Source organism: Ranitomeya imitator, chromosome 6 (assembly GCF_032444005.1).
Source record: "Ranitomeya imitator isolate aRanImi1 chromosome 6, aRanImi1.pri, whole genome shotgun sequence".
NCBI lineage: Eukaryota > Metazoa > Chordata > Amphibia > Anura > Dendrobatidae > Ranitomeya > Ranitomeya imitator.
The window spans coordinates 322,133,175-322,147,630 of NC_091287.1; positions in this window are offsets into that span (position 1 = coordinate 322,133,175).

The following is a 14,456-nucleotide window of genomic DNA, read 5'->3' on the forward strand; positions in this document are numbered from 1 at the left end:
TTAAAGAGGTACAGTTTTTAGAATGGAGTCACTTTTTGGTATTTTCTATCATATAGACCCCTCAATGTCACTTCAAATGTGAAGAGGAGGTTTCTAAAAAATGGTTTTGCTAAGAATCAGTGGGATCCGTTGAAGCGTTCCAGAGCTATAACCTCATAAAGTAAATTGGCCTGGTCATCAACGTGCAAACAACCTTGGGGATTAAAAGGGTTAAAGTCACAGTAATGGCAGGGGACACAGGGCTCAAAGGAGATGAACGCCGATGGTGCAGGAGGTAACTATACTCTCTTTTTAATTGAATCCAGAGGTCTCTGGGTATTTAAAAGGGTTGTTCAGTAGTGGACAACCCATTTAAGTGTGGGCTACACACTGTGATTATGCAAATAGTCTCTTCAGAGAGGAAGAGGACTAGAACTTTAGTGCCACCTATTGGAACTAGCAATCCTAAAAGTCAATGTCGAGCCAGAGCCTTTTCAAATTGATGTGCATTTTCAACTTATAATAAAAGATATTTGGGCCTCATGCACATGCGACACAAGTCATATTTATTCCACATACTTGGATCCACATGTTACATATGAATAAGGTCCAAATAACAGATGGAGTCCTGTATGGTGGACATTAGGGTTGAGCGACTTTTAGTTTTTCAGGGTCAAGTCGGGTTTCACGAAACCCGACTTTCTCAAAAGTCGGGTCGAGTGAAATCGGCCGATCCTATTGAAAAGTCGGGGTCGGGGATCGGCCGAAACTCGAAACCCAATGTAAGTCTATGGGTTTTTTGTTTTTTTTTTACATTTCCTTCAGGGCGATATAGCAGAAAAGCCGGTAATTCAATTACCGTCTTTACGATTCCTCCTGCCAAAACCCGACATGATATGAGACATGGTTTACATACAGTAAACCATGTCATATCCCCCTTTTTTTGCATATTCCACACTACTAATGTTAGTAGTGTGTATATGCAAAATTTCGGCGCTTTAGCTCTTAAATTTAAGGGTTAAATCGCGGAAAAAATTGGCGTGGGCTCCCGTGCAATTTTCTCCGCCAGAGTAGTAAAGCCAGTGACTGAGGGCAGATATTAATAGCCTAGAGAGGGTCCACGGTTTTGGCCCCCCCTGGCTAAAAACATCTGCCCCCAGCCACCCCAGAAAAGGCTCATCAGTAAGATGCGCCTATTCTGGCACTTGGCCACTCTCTTCCCATTCCCGTGTAGCGGTGGGATATGGGGTAATGAAGGGTTAATGTCACCTTGCTATTGTAAGGTGACATTAAGCCAGATTAATAATGGAAAGGCGTCAATTCTGACACCTATCCATTATTAATCCATTTGCATTAAATGGTTAAAAAAACACACACACATTATTAAAAAGTATTTTAATGAAATAAAAACACAGGTTGTTTTAATATTTTATTGTACGCTCAATCCACTCGCTGAAGACCCTCGCACTGTAACAAATAAAAAATAATAAATCAACAATATACATACCTTCCGTAGATCTGTAACGTCCCACGTTGTAAATCCATCTGAAGGGGTTAAAATATTTTACAGCCAGGAGCTCTGCTAATGCAGCGCTGCTCTTGGCTGTAAACCCCAGCGAATGAAGGTAATGTAGGTCAATGACCTATAGTTACCTTCATTCGCAGTGATGCGCCCCCTGCTGGATGTCCTCATATGACCGCGAGCCTGGGAACTTTTCCCACGCTCCAGGGACATCCAGCAGGGGGCGCATCACCGCGAATGAGGGTAACTACAGATCTACGGAAGGTATGTATATTGTTGGTTTATTATTTTTTATTTGTTATATAGCGAGGGTCTTCAGCGAGTGGATTGAGCGTACAATAAAATATTACAACAAACGGTGTGTTTATTTCATTAAAATACTTTTTAATATTGTGTGTGTTTTATTAACTCTTTCATACAATTGGATTAATAATGGATAGGTGTCATAATTGACGCCTCTCCATTATTAATCTGGCTTAATGTCACCTTACAATAGCAAGGTGGCATTAACCCTTCATTACCCCATATCCCACAGCTACACGGGAATGGGAAGAGAGTGGCCAAGTGCCAGAATAGGCGCATCTTACAGATGTGCATTTTCTGGGGTGGCTGGGGGCAGGTGTTTTTAGCCAGGGGGGCCAATAACCGTGGACCTTCTCCAGGCTATTAATATCTGCCCTCAGTCACTGGCTTTACTACTCTGGCGAAGAAAATTGCGCGGGAACCCACGCCAATTTTTTACGCGATTTAACCCTTAAATTTAAGAAGTAGAGCGCTGAAATTTTGCACATACACACTACTAACATTAGTAGTGTGGAATATGCAAAAAAAAAGGGGGATATTTACTGTATGTAAACCATGTCTCAAATCATGTCGGGTTTTGGCAGGAGAAATGAAAAGACGGTAAATGAATTACCGGCTTTTCTGCTATATCGCACTGAAGTTAATATAAATATATATATATGTGTCTGAATGACATATATATATATATATATACAGTGGGGCAAAAAAGTATTTAGTCAGTCAGCAATAGTGCAAGTTCCACCACTTAAAAAGATGAGAGGCGTCTGTAATTTACATCATAGGTAGACCTCAACTATGGGAGACAAACTGAGAAAAAAAAATCCAGAAAATCACATTGTCTGTTTTTTTATCATTTTTTTTGCATTTTATGGTGGAAAATAAGTATTTGGTCAGAAACAAACAATCAAGATTTCTGGCTCTCACAGACCTGTAACTTCTTCTTTAAGAGTCTCCTCTTTCCTCCACTCATTACCTGTAGTAATGGCACCTGTTTAAACTTGTTATCAGTATAAAAAGACACCTGTGCACACCCTCAAACAGTCTGACTCCAAATTCCACTATGGTGAAGACCAAAGAGCTGTCAAAGGACACCAGAAACAAAATTGTAGCCCTGCACCAGGCTGGGAAGACTGAATCTGCAATAGCCAACCAGCTTGGAGTGAAGAAATCAACAGTGGGAGCAATAATTAGAAAATGGAAGACATACAAGACCACTGATAATCTCCCTCGATCTGGGGCTCCACGCAAAATCCCACCCCGTGGGGTCAGAATGATCACAAGAACGGTGAGCAAAAATCCCAGAACCACGCAGGGGGACCTAGTGAATGAACTGCAGAGAGCTGGGACCAATGTAACAAGGCCTACCATGAGTAACACACTACGCCACCATGGACTCAGATCCTGCAGTGCCAGACGTGTCCCACTGCTTAAGCCAGTACATGTCCGGTCCCGTCTGAAGTTTGCTAGAGAGCATTTGGATGATCCAGAGGAGTTTTGGGAGAATGTCCTATGGTCTGATGAAACCAAACTGGAACTGTTTGGTAGAAACACAACTTGTCGTGTTTGGAGGAAAAAGAATACTGAGTTGCATCCATCAAACACCATACCTACTGTAAAGCATGGTGGTGGAAACACCATGCTTTGGGGCTGTTTCTCTGCAAAGGGGCCAGGACGACTGATCCGGGTACATGAAAGAATGAATGGGGCCATGTATCGTGAGATTTTGAGTGCAAACCTCCTTCCATCAGCAAGGGCATTGAAGATGAAACGTGGCTGGGTCTTTCAACATGACAATGATCCAAAGCACACCGCCAGGGCAACGAAGGAGTGGCTTCGTAAGAAGCATTTCAAGGTCCTGGAGTGGCCTAGCCAGTCTCCAGATCTCAACCCTATAGAAAACCTTTGGAGGGAGTTGAAAGTCCGTGTTGCCAAGCGAAAAGCCAAAAACATCACTGCTCTAGAGGAGATCTGCAGGGAGGAATGGGCCAACATACCAACAACAGTGTGTGGCAACCTTGTGAAGACTTACAGAAAACGTTTGACCTCTGTCATTGCCAACAAAGGATATATTACAAAGTATTGAGATGAAATTTTGTTTCTGACCAAATACTTATTTTCCACCATAATATGCAAATAAAATGTTAAAAAAACAGACAATGTGATTTTCTGGATTTTTTTTTCTCAGTTTGTCTCACATAGTTGAGGTCTACCTATGATGTAAATTACAGACGCCTCTCATCTTTTTAAGTGGTGGAACTTGCACTATTGCTGACTGACTAAATACTTTTTTGCCCCACTGTATATATATATAAAACGAAACCTGACTTTTAAGTAGAGATCGCCGACCGCCGACCCGATCCCAGAGTGGGATCGGGTCGGGTTTCACGAAACCCGACTTTGCTAAAAGTCGGCGACTTTTGAAAAGTGCCGATCTGTTTCGCTCAACCCTAGTGGACATTATTACAGGATGTTGGCTAGAGTGGGGGATATTATTACAGGATGATGGTTAGAGTGGGGATATTATTACAGGATATGGGTCAAGATGGAGGACGTTGTTACAGCAGCCCAAACATCTGATCAGTATGCTGGTCTTGGCCCATGTTCAAATTTTGCATTTGACCTATAGAACTATAGTTATGCCCCTGTTAAGAAGTGTTAGTTAATTAAGATGCACTCTATATTTCTCGTAGAATCATAGTCATAGAATGGTAGCTTCGGAAGAGAACTAAAGGGTCATCTGGTTCAACCCCCTGCTCAACGCAGGATTCAACCCCATCACTCTCCAAATTTATGACATTTGAATGAAATTAGCACTTATCAGTAGCACTGTGTATATGCTGATAATTACAAATCACCGAACAACCATTAACCTAAACTTTTAGTTTTGCAGCTTTGAATAAAACAGTAAATTATATAAACCTATGTCTGTGTTCCCTTTGTAAAAATAGATTTAGTCTGTGTTCATTGACACTCACACAAATTTGCAGCAATAATTTCTATAGTTAATTTTGCACAAACAAAATCATATACAGTGTGTCCGTAAAGTCCTGGTGCACTTTTGACCAGTCACTGAAAAGCAACAAAAATGATAGAAATGTGAAATGTGCTCCAAATAAAAGAAAACCTCTCCCAGTTTCATACCTATTCAGTCCAGTTCGATGTGGGCTCCATTTGTTGCCCTACACACATCCAAACGATAACATAAGCTTGTGGTTGCATGAAGTCACAAACCTGGCAGTGTATTAATCAGTTCAGTTTATCAGGGGTTAATCTGACTGGGGGCTCAGCAACAGCTTAAATGAGTTTGTGTTGTTTGATTGGTTCTTGCTACCTCTCGTCATAAACAGGTCTGATATGATTGGGCCAGAGAAAGGGTGCCAAAATGTAACTATAAAGTGCACCATGACTTTAAGGACACACTGTAGATATCTGACTCTACTATTTGCATTGTTTGCAGTGAATATCTTACAGTGAGTCTGTCAACAGGTTTTTGCCAACTACTCTCAGGGCAGTATAATATAGAGACAGAGATCCTGTTTTCAGCAATGTGCCACTTACTGGGTTGTTTACTTTAATTTCAACAAGATCACAGTTATAGCTGAAGGAGATGGTAATTAGAAGACTAACATAGTAACATAGTAACATAGTTAGTAAGGCCGAAAAAAGACATTTGTCCATCCAGTTCAGCCTATATTCCATCATAATAAATCCCCAGATCTACGTCCTTCTACAGAACCTAATAATTGTATGATACAATATTGTTCTGCTCCAGGAAGACATCCAGGCCTCTCTTCAACCCCTCGACTGAGTTCGCCATTACCACCTCCTCAGGCAAGCAATTCCAGATTCTCACCGCCCTAACAGTAAAGAATCCTCTTCTATGTTCTATCCTCCAGACGCAAAGAATGCCCCCTTGTGCCCATCACCTTCCTTGATATAAACAGATCCTCAGCGAGATATTTGTATTGTCCCCTTATATACTTATACATGGTTATTAGATCGCCCCTCAGTCGTCTTTTTTCTAGACTAAATAATCCTAATTTCGCTAATCTATCTGGGTATTGTAGTTCTCCCATCCCTTTTATTAATTTTGTTGTCCTCCTTTGTACTCTCTCTAGTTCCATTATATCCTTCCTGAGCACCGGTGCCCAAAACTGGACACAGTACTCCATGTGCAGTCTAACTAGGGATTTGTACAGAGGCAGTATAATGCTCTCATCATGTGTATCCAGACCTCTCTTAATGCACCCCATGATCCTGTTTGCCTTGGCAGCTGCTGCCTGGCACTGGCTGCTCCAGGTAAGTTTATCATTACCTAGGATCCCCAAGTCCTTCTCCCTGTCAGATTTACCCAGTGGTTTCCCGTTCAGTGTGTAATGGTGATATTGATTCCTTCTTCCCATGTGTATAACCTTACATTTATCATTGTTAAACCTCATCTGCCACCTTTCAGCCCAAGTTTCCAACTTATCCAGATCTATCTGTAGCAGTAAACCTGCTGCCATGTGATCCTCCATATTCATGAGTTCTGCAGTCCCTCGCCCAGAACACTAATTGGCAGCGTTCTGCCTATGCACAGTGTATACAGAAAGCTGCCAATCAGTGGTGTGGGAGGGGTTATACCGAGCTCAGCATTCAGAGAACTGGTAGATCTGCAGAAGATAAAACTGTGAGTTTATGAAAAAATCAATAGCAAGCAGAAAAGGAAGTGATATATTGCTGGAACCAGGGTCTCTGTCCCTACATCATGCTACTCACAGTAGGAATAGCAAAAAGCTGGTGACAGATTCCCTTTAGGCCTCATTCACACATCCGTGTTGAACGTAAGTGTTCTATACATTTTTCTTTAGAACACGTACCCATTATAATCCAAAAAGACGCGTTGATTTTTCTCCAGTATCATGGATAAAAAGTGTCCATACAAGTTTATGGGCCTGTGAAAAACACACGTACAGCACAAGGACGATACGCGTCAATGCAAAGGATAGAAGCTTAGTCATTTATTTATTTATTAGTGATGAGCGAATATACTCGTTACTCTAGATTTCTCGAGCATGCTCGGGTGTCCTTCGAGTATTTTTTAGTGCTCGGAGATTTAGTTTTTTTCGCCGCAGCTGGAAGATTTACATCTGTTATCCAGCATAAGTACATGTGAAGATTCCCTAGCAACCAGGCAACCCCCACATGTACTTATGCTGGCTAAAAGCTGTAAATCATTCAGGGCGAAGAAAACTAAATCTCCGAGCACTAAAAAATACTCGGAGGACACCCAAGCGTGCTCAGGAAATCTCGAGTAACGAGTACATTCGCTCATCACTATTATTTATCCATCGATGAAAAACACTGATGACACTGATGGTAAAAACACACACACGGACTGTACACCAACAACACACAGATCCAAATCACTAGTGACGCAGGCATCTTTTTTCACAAATGTGTGAATGAGGCCTTAAGCATAAATTGTCTTGCAGCGAATATGAAATCCGCAGAGCCGGTCAATTTATACTGCGGGTTTTATCCTCAGCACATGGATGAGATTTCCTATAATCTCATCCACTAAGCTCGTACTGTAAAATACATTCTGGACAGCAAACCCACTACAAATACATCCTGTGCTAGGAAGGCCTAGAAGTAAAATACATTAATTTAATGGTATAATGATTATAAATACCATAGTGTTTTCAGTCTCCGACACCATTCCATGCCGTATTATGGGAAGGTTTGGGAAAGCTTGTTAGGCCCCTCTCAAACATCAGTTTTTTGCCGTCATTCACAATCCGTTGGCTCCACGGATCTATCGCAGATTGTGAAAAACTAATGCGTCAGACCCGTTTTTTTGGAAGGATCCGATTAGCGGATCTGGCTAAATAAATTGGAGCATGCTCAGTTAAAAAAACGGAATCCATCGCCAGATTCCATCATTTGACAGATCCGGCACCATAGGCCTCTATTCTAGCAAACGACGGACGGCGACGGATCTGTCACTGTCCGTTTCTTCAATGTACACAAAAAACGTGGGAAAGTTTCTGAATATTTTCTCACGCTACAGAGTTCATATGAGTTCATGCCACTAGGGGGCGCAGCTTCAGTGATGGCACCGCTAGTTACCGAAGCTCCGTTCCCTGGACTTCATTCATTCCCCAGTCTTTTACAGCCGGGAGCAGCAGCATTAGCAGCGCCCCAAGTTGTAAATGTATTTAACCCCTTGAGATCGATTTACAGCGTGGTACTTGACTGTACGGCGGACAGGTATGGGATATTGTTGCTTTTTTTATTTTGGATTTTTTTCTTAATGTGTGTGTGTGTGTTTTAACCCTTTCAGAGTAGTGGCTTAATAATGGATAGGTGTCTTATTGACACCTCTCCATTTTTAAACAGGCTTAGTCTCACCTTACAATAGCAAGGTGATATTAACCCCTTTTCACCCCATATGCCAATGCCACTGGGCAGTGGGAAGAGAGCGGCTAAGTGCCAGAATAGGCGCATCTTACAGATGCACCTTTTCTGGGGTGGCTGGGGGCAGATGTTTTTAGCCAGGGGGGGCAATAACCATGGTCCCTCTCTAGGCTATTAAGATCTGCCCTCAGTCACTGGCTTTCCCTCTCTGGCGGAGAAAATTGGGCGGTGGCCCACGCCATTTTTTTCTGTGAACTAACCTTTTATTTTAACACCTAGAACTCCCAAATTTTGCACACACCCACTACTAACATTATTAGTGAGGCATATATAAAAATATAAAGGATATGCCATGGTTTACTGTACGTAAACCATGTCTCTTATTCTGTCGGGTTTGATAATTATTTAGCAAAAGCTGACAAATGAATTACAGCCTTTTCTGCTATCTAGCACTGTATGAAATATAAATATATACAGTTAGGTCCATATATATTTGGACAGAGACGACATTTTTCTAATTTTGGCTATATACATTACCACAATGAATTTTAAGCAAAACAATTCAGATGCAGTTGAAGTTCAGACTTTCAGCTTTCATTTGAGGGTATCCACATTAAAATTGGATGAAGGGTTTAGGAGTTTCAGCTCCTTAACATGTGCCACCCTGTTTTTAAAGGGACCAAAAGTAATTGGACAGATTCAATAATTTTAAATAAAATGTTCATTTCTAGTACTTGGTTAAAAACCCTTTCTTGGCAATGACTGCCTGAAGTCTTGAACTCATGGCCATCACCAGACGCTGTGTTTCCTCCTTTTTGATGCTCTGCCAGGCCTTCACTGCGGTGGTTTTCAGTTGCTGTTTGTTTGTGGGCCTTTCTGTCTGAAATTTAGTCTTTAACAACTGAAATGCTGCTCAATTGGGTTGAGATCAGGTGACTGACTTGGCCATTCAAGAATATTCCACTTCTTTGCTTTAATAAACTCCTGGGTTGCTTTGGCTTTATGTTTTGGGTCATTGTCCATCTGTAGTATGAAACCACGACCAATCAATTTGGCTGCAATTGGCTGGATCTGAGCACACAGTATGGTTCTGAATACCTCAGAATTCATTTGGCTGCTTCCGTCCTGTGTCACATCATCAATAAACACTAGTGACCCAGTGCCACTGGCAGCCATGCATGCCCAAGCCATCACACTGCCTTTGCCATGTTTTACAGATGATGTGGTATGCTTTGGATCATGAGCTGTACCACGCCTTCGCCATACTTTTCTCTTTCCATCATTCTGGTAGAGGTTGTTCTTGGTTTCATCTGTTCAAAGACTGTTTTTCCAGAACTGTGCTGGCTTTTTTAGATGTTTTTTTTAGCAAAGTCCAGTCGAGCCTTTTTCTTCTTGATTCTTATGAGTGGCTTGCACCGTGCAGTGAACCCTCTGTATTTACTTTCATGCAGTCTTCTCTTTATGGTAGATTTGGATATTGATACGCCGACCTCCTGTAGAGTGCTGTTCACTTGGTTGGCTGTTGTGAAGTGGTTTCTATTCACCATGGAGATTATTCTGCGATCATCCACCACTGTTGTCTTCCCTGGGCGCCCAGGTCTTTTTGCATTGATGAGTTCACCAGTGCTTTCTTTCTTTCTCAGGATGTACCAAACCATAGATTTTGCCACTCCTAATATTGTAGCAATTTCTCGGACGGGTTTTTTCTGTTTTCGCAGCTTAAGGATGGCTTGTTTCACCTGCATGGAGAGCTCCTTTGACTGCATGTTTACTTCACAGCAAAACCTTCCAAATGCAAGCACCACACCTCAAATCAACTCCTGGCCTTTTATCTGCTTAATTGAGAATGACATAACGAAGGGATTGCCCACACCTGTCCATGAAATAGCCTTGGAGTCAATTGTCCAATTACTTTTGGTCCCTTTAAAAACAGGGTGGCACATGTTAAGGAGCTGAAACTCCTAAAGCCTTTATCCAATTTTAATGTGGATACCCTCAAATGAAAGCTGAAAGTCTGAACTTCAACTGCATCTGAATTGTTTTGTTTAAAATTCATTGTGGTAATATCTATAACCAAAATTAGAAAAATGTTGTCTCTGTCCAAATATATATGGACCTAACTGTATGTGTCTCACTGACATATATATATATGTTTTCACAAATATTTGAGCCCATGGATCCATCATATGTCCATTTTTCAAGCCGGCGATAAAATCTCGCCTTACAGATGCCATATGGATGACACACGAATTCTTTTTGGAGAAAAAATTGCATCCTCGCATTGAATAGAGGTCACTGTTCAGGAACATTTCTGCGTATCTTGGCCGTAAAAAACGGACCGTATTTTTATACGTTAGGTGTGACGCCGGCCTTAGACAGCGCATGATGGACTTAAAGAGGACCTGCCACCGGGTCAAAATTGGTCGTTTTCTACTCTTCTTTTATTACTACTGTTCCCCTGAGTAATCCCTTTTTTTAATCCACCATACGGTTCCAAAGATACACCATATGCCTTTTGGTTTTGTGCTATGTTTTATGGTCTTTGCCAAGGGGTCGTTTCTCATAGGATACTTTGGAGGGGTCATTTTTAGCCTGCTCTGAATTATCCTGTAAGTAACGCCTTCTTGGAGCAACAACAACAAACAGAATACTCAGAGGAGCAACAGGAATAAAATAAAGGGAGAAAATTAATTAAAGTTAAATCAGATTTTTGTATTAAATGTATTTTTTTAACAATGTTTTATTTTCCAATATCACAATCTTTGAACATTTGCAATTTTCACACTGGCTGATAGGAATTAGACTCTTTAACTTCATTTTGTTACATGAAATCCGCATGTACATTAGCCACAATGAACAGAATCTGATCCTATCTTTTGTACTGAAGTATTTGATGAGCGTGTGCAAAGGTCATTGTAAAGGGGGGCTGTGAAATTACCGGTTTTGATTAGTAGATCCTGTATTATCAGCTGTTTATAGAGGTGTTATCAGTTATTGTAAACCTGCCTCCTGAAAGAACAGGAAGCATGAGTCTAAAATAGCCCCAAAGACCAATGTGACCATTGAAAAATAACTCATTTTGTCATTAAGCAGACTTTTTTTTTCTTTTCATAGATGTGGTTTAAAGGGTTACAAAAAAATGTTTCTCTTTTGGATATCCAAGTAATTTTTGCATCTATTTCACAATATATGGGCCTTTATTTATTAGTGGAAAAATAAGGGGAAAAGGTATCTGTTTTTCCCATGTTTTATGACCACACAGGACAATTAAAATACATTTTAAAATGTGTTACTCTTTCTGTTATTAATTATTATTAACAGATATAATTATTTGTATATATCGGACACATTTTTTGTTTTACAGGGGTGGGTATATTTACAGTCATTTTGATTCACAACTGCATTTTTACTTATTTGTATTTTTTTTTACCTGCTATTTTGTATTCATTGATCCATTTTACTTTTCATTTATTTTACACATTGTGACCCCAATGAGGGAATAAAAGACCTTGGGGGGGGGGGGGGGGAAATTTCAATAATTTTATTTATGATACTTCCCTTGTATCTGGGTCTAGTATATTAGCCCCAGTTACAGGGGAAATTCAACCTCCTGGCTACATAGCAGACCTTTGTGGGTCTCTTCTGAGCCATCAACTCCTGCTCTAACCCTGTACACAGCAATCACATGTGCGTTGTGTATGGATGAGGCAGCACTATCAGCGCTTGACCACATCTGTGCTGGGCTGTTCTTGTTTGTTTGTATTTTCTTAAAATGTATGTATAAATTGACAAGTATGTGTTACTAGTTGTGGGTGTGTCCCTGCACAATCTGACACTGTCCAATCAGTGGCGCCAGTACCAAATGCGCTGAGACACACCCCTAGGGCAAGAAGAATGGTGACGCCAAGTTGTCAATTTATTCCTAAAGAGGAATGGCACAATGCAGGATGATAAGATGCAAGAATGGTTATATGAAGGGGTGGTATACAAGTGTACATTTCTTGATGGTCCTTTTCAAAGGCATACAAATATATACAATACAAATATTATTTTCCCACTTAAACACATCTATAATGATCAATTAAAAAGATTATGTTTCATATACACTAGAAACATAATATTCAAAGAATAGCATTTATGTAGTGATTGCTTGAAATTTCTAGTTCTAAATCACAGTAATTGCCTTATTTTTGATTGCTGAAATTTTCATTTGGAAGATTGTTCTATTATTTTCATTCGTGACACCCTTCATCTTCAATGCTTTGAATAAGGTTTTATTTTTAGCAGAGAAAAAAATGCATATTGGTGTATTGACTTCTGAGCAGTATCTAACGGGTTAATTGAACATGTACAGAGGCCTCATTTGGTGTTATTGTTGTTATGGCAGATGGAGATGGAGGATTAACCTGGATAGCCAGTGAGCCGTGCTCCAGGAACTGGATTTTTTTTCACATATGAGGTCAGTAATATAAGTCGAATGTGCTAAAAATAATCAGAATGAACAAACCGGATATCTTGTCCTATATTGACAATGTACCAGCATCTAGTGCCAGTATTAGGAAAGTAGTAATGACATAACTCTACAATACTTTATCGTCCTACATATTTAGTTATGATAAATAGGGAGTCTAATGGTCCCAAAATAAAAAATAAAAAAAAAAACAGAGGATGTGTTGGTGTTTTATAAATAAATGATAAGGGTCCTGTAATTACTTGAGGTCAGTCACCACGGACTAACCCAGCATGGATCCAAACACATGCTTTCAGAAGCAGGAGTACAAAGGTAGCTTTCTGCTACGTCTGCACGGCACATAATAGTCTACAACACACTCAGAGATCCAACACCTAAAACATGAGCTTGCTACTTTCTAGCTAAAAGATTGGTAGAATATGTAACATTTCATGTATATGATCATTTGAATATAATCTTATATTGCTTCCTTTTTCTCTAACTTAGTTTAGTTTTAAATTATCTTTATAAAAGTTTGACAAAAGGTTTAGTAATAATGTCAGTTTGGTTTAATAAAATAAATGAATGAATGAATGAATGAAAGAAAATGAAAAGATAATTAGGTCAGGAATGGGCATGAAGAAGGTCAGTGTTAAGAAGCTATATACTGGATGAGAAAGATTGAAAAGACTTACATTTATATATCTACTATGCACAAGTGCTTTCACTGACCTATATAAGTAGCAAAAGCTGCATGAATAAACGCACTAACTGCCTTTGTGCGTGGGGATACTAAAATAGAAATGAAGCAGAGATACACGCGCTATATACAATGCCTTGCGAAAGTACTTTTCAACCTTTTCCCACATATCATGCTTCAAACATAAAGATTCCAAATGTAAATGTTTGGTGAAGTATCAACAACAAGTGGAACACAATTGTGAAGTTGAATGAAAGTTATTGGTTATTTTACATTTTTGTGGAAATTCCAAAACTTAACAGTGGGGAGTACAATATTATTCAGCCCCTTTAACTTAATACTTTGTTGTGCCACCTTTTGCTGCGATTACAGCTGCAAGTCGCTTGGGGTATGTCTCTATCAGTTTTGTACATCGAGAGACTGAAATTCTTGCCCATTCTTCCTTGGCAAACTGCTCGAGCTCAGTGAGGTTTGATGGAGATCGTTTGTGAAGAGCAGTTTTCAGCTCTTTCCACAGATTCTCGATTGGATTGAGGTCTGGACTTTGACTTGGCCATTCTAACAACTGGATACGTTTATTTGTGAACCATTCCATTGTAGATTTTCCTTTATGTTTGGGATCATTGTCTTGTTGGAAGACAAATCTCCATCCCAGTCTCAGGTCTTTTGCAGACTCAAACAGGTTTTCTTCAAGAATGTTCCTGTATTTGGCTCCATCCATCTTCCCACCAAACCATAATGCTGCCACCACCATGTTTGAAAGTGGGGATGGTGTGTTCAGGGTGATAAGCTGTGTTGCCTTTACGCAAAACATATCGTTTGCCATTGTTGCCAAAAAGTTCAATTGTGATTTCATCTGCCCAGAGCACCTTCTTCCACATGTTTGGTGTGTCTCTCAGGTGGCTTGTTGCAAACTTTAAATGACACTTTTTATGGATATCTTTGAGAAATGGTTTTCTTCTTGCCACTCTTCCATAAAGGCCAGATTTGTGCAGTGTACGACTGATTATTGTCCTATGGACAGACTGTCCAACCTCAGCAGTAGATCTCTGCAGTTCATCCAGAGTGATCATGGGCCTCTTGGCTGCATCTCTGATCAGGCT